The 12,012-nt window shown below is 37.3% G+C and overlaps 1 protein-coding gene across 4 annotated transcripts in view; it reads right to left on the reverse strand.

The window, feature by feature from the left end:
- Positions 1-12,012, reverse strand: part of CHRM3 (cholinergic receptor muscarinic 3) — a 257,443-nt gene that overhangs the window by 110,040 nt on the left and 135,391 nt on the right. For 3 of the 4 annotated variants that reach the window (XM_041423481.1, XM_041423479.1, XM_041423482.1), the window contains exons 3-4: positions 10,454-10,554; positions 10,032-10,214 (exon numbers count right to left, since the gene is read on the reverse strand). The gene's annotated coding sequence lies outside the window, so the exon portion shown is untranslated. The remainder of the gene's footprint in view (positions 1-10,031; positions 10,215-10,453; positions 10,555-12,012) is intronic. The other variant, XM_041423483.1, reaches the window with a different exon arrangement.

Raw genomic sequence — 12,012 nt, forward strand, 5'->3', positions numbered from 1 at the left:
ACAGTTTGTCCCAAAGTCTTCTTCAGCAATTACAAAGAACGGAAAAATTGCTAATAGAACCTGTGAATATGCAAAATACCTTGGCAAGAGAGAAAGTGGGATTTGTGGATTCTTAATCCTTAGGTTTTGATTTTTTCCCAATTAAATAAAAAGAGTAAAAAGAAAATTAAATTATAAGCACTTTAAATCTTTCTTAATCCTGACTGGGGTTTAGGCATATAATCAATCACCAAAGGAAAGATGCCTAAAGAAAACAGATAATAATGATTGGTCGACTTGGCTGCTCTTCGGAAAAAAGGAATCCTAGTAGTGGATGCATAGGATGAAAATAAAACTGCATTTCATCAAAGAGGCATTGGCTTACACAAATAAAACCAGAAACTTGAGAGCCTATATCCTCCCCACAAGAAGCCGTAGGGAATACTTTGGTATGCAATGCAACATATTTTTCTGTCGAGAGACAAATAAAACAATATAGTATATCAAAGCCAATCTTGGTGCTCCCACATGAAATACCTTTTGTTTCTTTCCTCAGGGTCCTATCAGTACACCTAGATCTTACTAACCATGCAATGTCTGCTAATATTTTGGAAGTAAGAAGATACACTTTTAAAATTATTCAGAGCAACACAGCCTGAAGATCTGGCTCAATGCTTTTGAAGATGCACATTTTTACAAGGGTTGCTGACAAATTTTGTGTTAAGAAGTTGCTTCCCAAGCTTTGTTTAACAAGTTGTTCAAGCTGGTAAATGCCAGCCAATAAGCAGCCCAGTACATGTTTGTCAGCCTTCTCAAGCCTCCAGCTGCTCAAATCCCTTTGTACAATCCCGCTCGGGCTGCAAGAATCTTAGATTAAGTGGTTCCCAAAGTGCACCTCAAAATCAGACAGCAGGCTGAGAAGCTCTCTCTTGAGAGAAGCTCAAGCTGTGTTGCCTGCAGCTTTGCCACCCAGAGATTGCAAAGGGAACGGTCCACAATCACAGACAAGACTTTGAGACCCTGGACATCAGAAGAATGATGCAAAAGTCACAGAGCAGTGGAAAAATCACAGAACCACAGAAGTGTTAAGGTTGGAAGGGATCTCTGGAGATCATCTAGTTCCATGCCCTACCATGGCAGGGTCATCCAGAGGAGGTTACACAGGAATGCATCCAGGCTGGTTTTGAATGTCTCCAGAGACACTCCACAATCTCCCTGGGAGGTTCTGTGCTCTGCCACCCTTAGTGTAAAGCAGCTCAAACTGTGAGGCAAATGCTAAAAAGTGAGCACAGAGAAAAACTGAAACAAATCTTGAAAATACTTTGACAGACTGCCATTAACAAATAAATGCAGAGGGTATTTGAGTTACCAAGTCTGAGTTCCTGCCACCTTGCCACAGAATGCCCTGCTCTCCATTGAAAAAGTTATCTATTGATTTTTCCCAAGTGCTGCAAAACCTTGTCTTGGGCATATTCTGGGCCACTGTGTGACAACAGAAATTTGTTGTGCTGTTCTTGAAAATACATTTCACTTCATTTTAGACAAATCAAATAAGATCAGCATCAAAGCAAAATACCACAATTCTTTTAACTAATTAAATTAATAATTTGATTAATTTTGAGAAAGGTTTCCGGTTCAAGAATCATCACACATCAACCATTTTACACCTAGAACACAACCATGCCCAAGTTCTGCTCCTTAGTGTCAGTCTGTCAACACAAGCAACCTGTTAATATAAATTAATACAAGGTATGGAATATCCACAACTAAAAACTGTAGAGGCATGCTATTAATTTCTTCTTTTCTATCAATCACTAGGGTAAGTCTTGCAAAGTTCTCCAACAAAGTAGTCACAGTGAATGAGAGTCTAAGTCTTTGTTCACACACCGTGTACCAGTGCATGTCTAAGTGTACCTGCTTAATTTGTTCTCAAACAATGAGCTTCAGTCACAGCCACCTATTCAAAATCCTCACTAAAAAGATATTTTAAAACATTTTGAACATGTAGAATCTTTTTTGGCTTATTTGTTGGTTTTTTTTTTTTTTTTTGTTTTTTTTTGTTTTTTTTTTTTTGTTTGTTTTTTGTTTTTTTTTTTCTTATGCAAAGTTAGCTTTAAATCAGTATAGGGACAGACGCTGAGAGTCGCTATACCTTAGGGTATGATCATTTTTGCAAGAGGGTCCCAATGACATTCAGGCATTTTTTCAGAAGATGTACACTGGCATGAAAGCATAAGCTTTGTAATCCCCCCAGCACCAGACAAATCAGCAACGACCATCTTGCTAGAGTCAACTGTGAACCTCACTAGCTCTCACGCAAAAATGACGTGCCCAGGAATGGGGTATAGATATCAGTTGTATAATGGTGTCTACAATGGAAAAAAAGCTTGAAAAATCCAAGAGAAACAGTACAAATGCAGCCTCTTTGTCTGGACCATTTCCTTTCTTCCTGCTTTCTGTGTTTCAAAGCAACATTGGTTATTGACTGCAGCTGGACTGACACCTCCAATGTGATATCTGCTAATATTTATATTTTGATAGCAGCTGCTAACACATGACACACAATGCACAAAACACATGGGATAAAAAAGAAAACAACAGAGAGATAGCTAGCCTCTGTATAAGTGTAGTATGTTCTACATTGCATCTTTACACACTTAGGTTACTTAATGCACCCTGAAGTATTTCTGACTTTAATGCTGCAGTATTTCATCTTCAATTGCTCACCACAGTGTTCAAAATGATAAAAAAAAGAGTATGATTTGAAGAGTTATTTCAAGACAGTGCTATAAAATCTTGAGAGGCAATATGAAAAGCACAAATATGAGATGAGAGCAGTCATTCAGAAAAATGTAACTAGAAAAACAGACCAGCAAGGTGTTGTCGTACATACAGAAGATTGAAAATATTTTGTTATGAAACTTTTGAAAATTTTGGAATTAACACATTTTCCTTTCCACATTAATCTTCCATTTGAAGGCTGATTTTAATTTAGAGTGAAACAACAGATTCAGGGGACTTACAACTTTGTTTGCCTATGACTTGTATTCTGAATGAATTTTCTAACAGACCATCTACTGCCTTGCTGTCATTCAGAGCATGGGTTGGTGGTTGGGTGGCAGTGTGTATGAAGGCAGAGTGCACAGTTAAGTGCTCATCTAGTCAAGTGAACAAATTGCAAGTTCCAAAAAAATCCTCACTTCAAAGCTCCTCATTAAAGGAAATCCACAGCTCCTCACTGCTTTGGCTATGCACCTCTATGACAGCAATATAAATATTTCAGTGAAATTCTAAGGTTATATCACTGGGATAATGACTGCAAGTTCCTCCCTAAGTCCTTGCACACAAAGGTTTGCAAGGAGAACTTGACTGTCACCTTGTGCACCATGGGTCTGGAGAGGGGCAGGCAATGCAAGGGGAACACAGCTGCAACGAGAGCTGGGAGAAGGGACAAAGGGACTGCTGCCCTCCCATGCCATGTCTCCAATGTTTGCTATCAATCTGAATTTCTCCAAGGACTTTTGTTCCTTTGTTATAATCAAGCAATCAGCCCTGAGAGTATGGCCTGAACCATCTTAGTCTGTTGAGTTTTTTTGAGATGCAAGCATACATATACCTACAGAAATATGGACCTTATTGCACAGAAGTTTCCAATTTTTAATAATTTTTAATAAGTTTCCAATTTTTAAGGATCTACCTTTTTATTCAGCCTACCACAAACCATGCCAAGCAGAGAGCTAAACTAAATATGTGGTGATATATTCATCTTAAATGCATCTTAAGCTTATTAAAATAATAAAAATATACCTTTGTTAAAATTATTGAAATTATTATATATTTACTGTAAAGTTGGTCAAAAGGGATAAGAGAAAAGAAAAGAAAACAAATATAGTGAGGTTTAATTACCTAATGAAAATTATTTTTTTATATCTTTCATAGATTCAGAGAACAATATGTTGGAAGGGACCTTTAAAAGTCATCTAATCCAATAAGCCCTGAAACCAGCTCACACATCTTTCATTTGCTGAGAGTCTTATCCAGACTTGAATCTTGATGACTGACTTCTAGGGATGTGTCATGCACAGCTTCTCAGGGCAATGTGTTCCAGTGTTCACTACCCTAATCATAAAAAAACAAACAAACAAACAAACAAACAAACAAAAAAACTTCCTTATATCTGAATCTATCCATTTTCAGTTTGAAACCATTAACCCTTGTCCTATCTCAAGGCCCTGATAAAAAGTCGATCCACATCTTTCTTGTAGGTCCCTTATAAGTAATGAAAGTCATCAATAAAGTCTCCCTGTATTTTTCTCCAGGCTGAACAAACCCAACTTTCTCAGCTTTTCTACAGGGAAAAGGAACTCCAGCCCTGATTATTTTCAGGTTCATTTATTCCCTGTACTGAGGTCTGCACAGCTGGACACAACACTCCAGGTGGGGTTTCACTAGAGCGGAGGAGAGGAGCAAAATCCCATCCCTTGCCTTGCTGGCCATGCTGCTTTGAATGCACCCCAGGATATGCTTGGCTCTCTGGGATGCAAGAGCACATTGCTGGGCCATATCCAGCTTTTCATCCACCAGTATGCCCAATTTTGGAGAACGCTAAAAAATAATACAGGAAAAACTCCTATTTGCTCCAGGGCAGTAACTTTGGTATTTCATTGGTGTTCATTACCTGCATTGTTTAACCACCTGGCAATCATTTACAGTAGGAAGAAAAGCTACTTTTGAATTGCAAACAAATAGTATTGGAGGGAAAATAATCTGTAAAGCAGAAAGGAAAAAGAACTATTTCCTTAGTATATACAACAAAACTGTAATATTATTTAAATGTTAATGAAAAAGCTTAGAAATTTACTGGAGAATTTTTTTGTTTAGATTTTTCTGACTAAGTCTCTTTACTTTTCGCATAAAACTTAAGTTCTGATTCAAAGAAAACATGTCGAAACTTTGATATTGTGTACTACCTTTTTTCTCGAGGTTTAGCTACTCTACTTGACGCTCTCAGGTCAACAAAGTTTTTTATTCAATCCAGCATTGGTTTCAATTACGACTGCTTTTTGAAAGCACTTAAAAAAATAAAATTATAAATTATGGAAAAATATGTGTACTTCAATAGTGTTAATATCTAGCTGTAAACATTTCTTTTCCTAAGTAAAAATAGTTCTAATAATGTGAAATTAAGTGCTACGAAACAAAAAAGCATATTTTAGACTTAAATAGGGATCAATTTGAAGTTAATAGCTTTTTTAAAGTTGACTCTAAAGTGGAAATAAGTGTCATATGTGGGATTGGCCTGTTTTCATTATACAACCTGTTTCAGCTCCTGTAAGCTTATATGTGCTTAAACTATCTCTACAGAAACCCATACTGCAAAGCTGTCAATATTAGAGAGCTTGGCAGCACAGATTTACTGCCCTCCTTGCTCTTAGGAATGACAGCCTGATTTGGTTCTGCCTGTAAAGTCTTGTCACGGGGTGAAAAAGGAAGGCAGAATAAATCACTCTTACAATTAGATAGCTCACTAAGCTTTTCCAATAGTTTCCTCTCCTATAAGACATATTATCTTCATATCCTATCAGACTCCCTTGCCTGCAAGTTATCGTTATGGAGTAGGGAGACTAATGGATTCTGTTCCTTGTGTTGCAGTCCCTGCTCAACAGTTACCCATGCAAGCACCCTGGAAAGAGCAAGCAGCACAGTTTGGATGAGTTTGGATACTCTATAATATTCCTACGAAGAAAGCTTCACCCCCTCCATTGTTTTGATACAAAACTTCAGGCTGAGTCGAGAGAGTCAGTTCCAGCAGGAGTTTGATACAGCTGAACATGCGTGACACAGCGATGGTAATCTTCTATCACAGCCTGATGCTCAGAGTGTTAGTCACCCGTAACAAAGCACTGAGAAATGAAGGCAGGCAGGCAAATAAAACCAGAGTGATCTACTGAACACAAGGGCTTGGAACACAAGATGGGAAAGAATTGCTCCTGTTGCAATGACAATACTTTTAATTATATATAGTCAATGAAAAATAAACTATTAGAGAGAGAATAAAATACTTGCAATTAATGGAAGTAATGTAATGTTCAAACTTAAATGAAGTATTTTTCTCTTGGGGGTTTTGCTGTACTATTTTATTTAGCTTAATGTAATTTAAATTATAAACAGAATGGTTTTGTAAGCCCCTAGAGAAATGTACTTTATTTATAATGTATTTCCTTTGAAGTGGTTGTGGAAATCATGCTCTTCCTGAAGTCTGCATTTCACATACCACCTACAGCTGCAAGCTAGTCAGCCCTCACAATTTAAATGTGACCTGTCTGGTGAAGTGCATTACAAAAAAACCTGAGATTTTTCTTAAATGACAGAGGAAATAAAAATTTGTAATTCTGCTAACTAATAGTCTTCCTTTCAAAAAAGGTTATTGAAAGATCTTTGTTGATAAAAGTTGTTTTTTCAGAGGGAATGGAACTCAGACATAGTCACTTCACTTGAGTTTTTAATGCACGTAATGAAAGAATAATTGTTTATACTATACCCTAGAGAGAGTTTCAGCTGGGAAAAATTATATTTTGTATACTTAAGTTTAAACACACAAATATTTCCATCTTTCATTTAAATAAAAAATCCTTATAAATTTAATTCTAGTACAAAGAGCAGACTTTCTTTAAGGAGGAAAATTACAAACGCTTAGTTTGTGTCACATTTATCCTCCAAGTAATTAAAGTTATTTATTTACACATAAATAAGTAGCTATGAATGAATAAATGGAACCCCATTCTATGTGCTCCCCTCACCATCAATAGCTACAGCATCGAATTGGTGAAATAACTGAACACAAAGAGGAACTTGTTTCTAGAAAATTAATTTTGGCCATTATTCATCTTTATAAAGCATAATAGTACCTTACCCTCATGGATGAGCAGCTAGCTTAACATGCCAGCACAGACACACAACAATCTGAGCTGTGATGTTTCTCCTGAAATAACATCATTCTAAGTCACTTCAAAGGAAATAGACAATTAAACACTGCAAGTGTTTACACCATGATTGCATGACAGCCACAGTCACAGACTGCATGTGCTTTGAAATGACCCTTCCTTTTGTCAAATTTACTCTTCTACTCTAAACTACTACCAAAGTGGATAAATAAATAAACAAACAGAGAAATAAATTAAAATACAATTTTTCATTAGTATTGGATTAAGAGCTTGAATAATTTTTCAAGGGGTAATATATAGGAGCAAATTTTTTTTGTAATTACTCTATAAAACAGACATCAGTGCTCTGGTGTTAATTTCTGATTGAGTTGGTAGATTTTATCAATATCACAAAGCAGGCAGATATTTAAATCCATTAAAATATTTACAATCAAATTTATGAACAAATATGAATTAATCTTTACTGTTGTAGTAACGAGTGATGCAGAGACCCCAGGCAGGTGCAAAAGAGTGCTGTTTATTGCCAAAAACCCGGCCTTTTGAAGCAGTTAGCAGGTTATCAGTTTACACAGTTTGAAGGCACAACAAGTCCAAGTGAGCCCACCACCATACAGCACATCTCTCACGCCTCCTATTCCAGCTGAGTCCATCTCTCTGTACTCCTATTCCAGCTGAGTCACTCTCCCATAGCTCCCTCCTACTTAGCCTAAGTAGCAGGCTGGAGCCATGGATCAAGGCCTTCCCTTTATAAAGCCTTACCTATTGGCAACATTTTAAAAATTGGGTTTTTTAAAATAACCTTTCTCCTTTCTCCATATACTACTGTACAAACCTTTTAAGAATAAACATAAACACGAGAGCAGCCAGTCCTGTGGCTCAGGTCAGGATGGTTTGCTGTATTGGGAGGGGGACACAATGGGACTCTCTCTTTTTCCCTTTTCTCATGGAAATGTATGTTTGTTCTCTTTGTGTGGCTTCTCAATCTAAAATAAAAATCACCCCAAACAGAATTCATGTTTCCATCTTTGTTTGGAGAAGACCTGGATCAGCCGTGAACAGGCAGTGGGACTTCCTCCTGGATCAGGTTGAGTCACCTGAGAAAAGACTCCTTTGGAAACGCCCCTGGATGAGAATTGTGCAGTTTGGTGTTTGCTTCCACTTTCCCAGACCCTGCTTTTCTTAGATCAGACATCATCCATGAACTCGTATCCATGTAACTTTCATTATATGAAAGTTACACCAACTGTGTTAGAAATTGCACAATTGCTCTAAATTGTTTTAGAGATCCAAGATGTGCCACAACCTTTGCAAAGATCTGCGCTCTGCTGAAAGCTACTCAAGCACAAGTACTACTTGCATTACATGACAAATGCACATCATAGTGACAATCATCCTTGCATTTGAGGCAAAATTTTAAGATTCTGGCAGCCCAGTCTAGATAAGGTATCTGTGCTAAGCAAGATAATACTGTTCCTTTTGATGAATACAACATGTTCAGCACAACTGATAAATTCTGTTTACTGCTCTGCACACTTGTGGGTAATAAAGACCATTACTTTATTATTTCCTTTTAGATATGATCCCTTAAGATGTAGCATGACAGTACAGTGTAAATCTAAAGCAAACCATCATATTTATTTGCATGAATGGCTTTGTTGCCATTAATTTATTATCAAGAAAAAAACTCAAACAACAGATATCAATCCCTGGCTTTTCTGAAAATGGATTATATGGTGCTTTAACATTTCTTTTTTGGCTCACTGTTTACACATGGTCACACCAGAGTCTACGTGATAAATATTACATGTCTGTACAGGAAGAGAGACGTGGACAGTAACAAAATGTACAGAAGTTAACTTTATGATTTTAAATACTTTATTACTTTCCTTTCAGACTAAACTGAGCACAGTTCCAGTTTCTTTCAGGTATCCTGAAATTTGGCATTAATTATAAAATTTTCTGCAATGGAACAGTTGTGCCACTGACACCTAAAAAAAAGATATTCTCTCATTCTCCTCAGACTTGATACCCTCTCCAGCACAATAAATGTCTTTTGGGATTGCTTCCCTACCCATCAGTTACAACTGGGAAAGACTCTAGATACTCAAAACAGAAAATACGAATCTCCTTTTTCCATTCTGGAGATAGCAAGATATTTATGAATTAAGATCACTTCAATTTAATTTTCACCACCAAACAGGAAACATATGTTTTCAGTTTTTGTTAACAGAAATACTGCCATCCTAGGCAAATAAAAGAAAATAAGTAAGGAATCCCAAACCACAACCTTTCGCTTTTTGCAAAATACCTGAAAAACATCTAATGAAATCTGGATTGTGCTCAACACAACATGAAATGCAGCTGTGTATGTAACAGCATGCAATATACCTTGTCATAATGTCAGGATAAAAAATTAGGTATAAACATTGTTACAGGATTCATTTGAGGCACCTGTTGTAAAACTGAAGCCATAAAAAATTCAGCCAGCACACTCTGAAGATGCTTCACTCAGATGACTTAAAAACCTTCTGCAGACAGAACTGAGTGAATGAAGTCTCAAGATGTTCCAGAAACAACCACAATAAACTTTCAATGTCACAGTTCCGAAAGAGAATGTGAGGAGAGCTGTTTCTTATGTGCAGAGACTGTGCCAGCATGTGTAAATACAGGCCATCTAAACCAGTCTACACACCCAAGTTTACAGCTAATTCCATAAAATTAGAAATGCAAACCAGGGTAGATCTTTTACAGTGTAAGGAATGCAAAAGAAACACCGATTATAATGTAGACATAAACCCTGCAGCTTACCAATTCATGTGAATTATCTTAAGTGCCACTGCAACTGAGACATAAAACAGCATAGCATACAAGGGACAAAGCACTCAAGAGACAATAAATGCTGGCAATTTAATCGGAACAATTTAGTCCTTTGCCTAGGTCTGCTAGCTCAGAGGGAGGTGACTTGTTGAAACTAAATGCAACTAGCATATCAAAACAAAAAGGAAAAATACACTTTTCAAGAAATGGAACATAAATCATTGGATTCACAGCTCTTCTATAGCAAACTGAATTATCCATGCATGTAAACCTGTTCAGCATAGCTCTTACCTGGCTAGCTCTTATTTTGGTGGCTGTAGTAACAAGAAGCTCAATGTTTACTTTCTGCTCCAGAACTCATTCAATTTCTCTGCTGGGTTTTGTGCCTAAGCTGAAATTTTCACCACTGCAGCTGCTACTGGAGTTACCCTACAGGAATGATGGGGTATCACCTGTTGCCAGCACCTGCAAGTACTTAAAACAAGAATACCAAACACATTGTGACATACGGCACAGTCTATTTTTGTGCTTCTGTTGACAATAAAACTCATAAAAAAGTTTCAGGGTCTTAATGATATTAGAGTCCATAAACTCCAAAAGACCCTGATTCCACAATGTGAGCATTGTTGCCAAAACCCAGATGTTTTCCAATATGCTGAATACTTTTACAGTTATAGTGTGGATATAAATAGGGTTTATTGAATTTTACCTACATGGTCCAGTGAGGATCATCAGAGCAGCTAGTTGGACCAGACACTGTAATTCTGTGAACTCCTCTTTTGGAAACAAAACTGGTACTGTGTCAGCATGTAGGCTGTGAACAAAACAAAAGATGGAACAATTACTAAAGAAGATTTTAAAAACATGAGGAAAGCACAGTCATATAAACTAAAAGGCCTAATTTGGAGCAAGACAATTTTTTAAAATATTTTTTATTGCCAAATAATACTGGTTTGGGTATTTTTTTCTTTCCCCCCCCCCCCCCCCCCCAATCTGAGAGGCCTAGTTGGAAATAAAGCAACTCAAGCAAAATTTCCACCACTTTCCTGGGGATCTTATTATTTTAAGGCTACAGCAGCATCAGCAAGCAAACTTGTGTAGCTTGTGTCTGAAAATGGACATCTCCAGCACAGACGAATGATGAGCCCATTCAGACCAAGGAGCAGGTCACCCAAAAGGTAGCATTAAGAACTGGGGTCTCCTTTTCTCCCCCAAATTATGCAGTCTTTCAAGCTAACGACTTTAGAAAATTGGTCAGGAATGTAATTTTTCATGTAAAAAATGTAACAGAGGAAGCAAAAATACTAATAATTAAAACCTAAACAAAACATTTTCCTCTACAGAAGTTTTAAATTTCTGAATCAGAAGCATAGGAGAAAGATTGACTGACTGCCATGTTCCATTTCATTACATATAATTAGGGCCAAGTAGAACCATGTGCCATTATTATCCCATTTATTGCCTGCCATTGCAGCCTACGGCTTCCAGACCTCTTTGAAAAACTTAAAAATAAAAGAGTGAATCTAATCAAGATGTTTCACAGTTTTTCTTAGTGTCTAAGCCTTTACCAGAAAGCCAAGGGATTTTACTCCCAGGTGTTATAAAAAGGAGGCCACAGACCAAAGAGTGAATATATTTGCTCTGCTGCATGTTCAGTTACTCAGGAAAAAAAAAACCAAAAACACCACCAAAACTCAACAGCAACAATTAGGGTGAGGTTACTAACAAAGCCGAGACTATATTGCAGTTAATTTTCAGAAGGGAAAAAAATACACATTTACTACCCTTATACATTGCTGCATGTAACACTTGTAACACACTTGCAACCCAGCACATGTAACACAGCTCTGCCTTTAATGATGAAGATCTCCCCCTCCTCTGGTAAAACACTCTCCTGGAAGAAAGCTGTTCCCTCCACTACCCCTGTACTGTCAAGAAGTGCAATGAGTTGGAGTGGAAGCCAATCTGAACACCCCCTTAAACCAAATGAACACAGGAGGGGCTGTATTTGAAAGAATGAACAGAAAGGAAACAAATCAGATTAAATATGTCCAGAACTTGTATCATCTGTCTTACAAGGAGTGCAAAACAATTCTTAGCTGGACATGTCAGTGTGGCAACCCTTTCATAAGAGCAGGCTTTGAGAAGGACCCTTACAGTCCAGGATCTATCAGATGAGAGACTATCACTCCAAACCCACTTCCTGAAAAATTTCTTTCCCTAGGCACTTCTTGGCTTAGCCATTGCACCACTAAAATGCTCTGTTCCCACC

This window comes from Onychostruthus taczanowskii, unplaced genomic scaffold, assembly GCF_017590055.1.
Source record: "Onychostruthus taczanowskii isolate IOZ18803 unplaced genomic scaffold, ASM1759005v1 scaffold78, whole genome shotgun sequence".
NCBI classification, from domain to species: Eukaryota; Metazoa; Chordata; class Aves; order Passeriformes; family Passeridae; genus Onychostruthus; species Onychostruthus taczanowskii.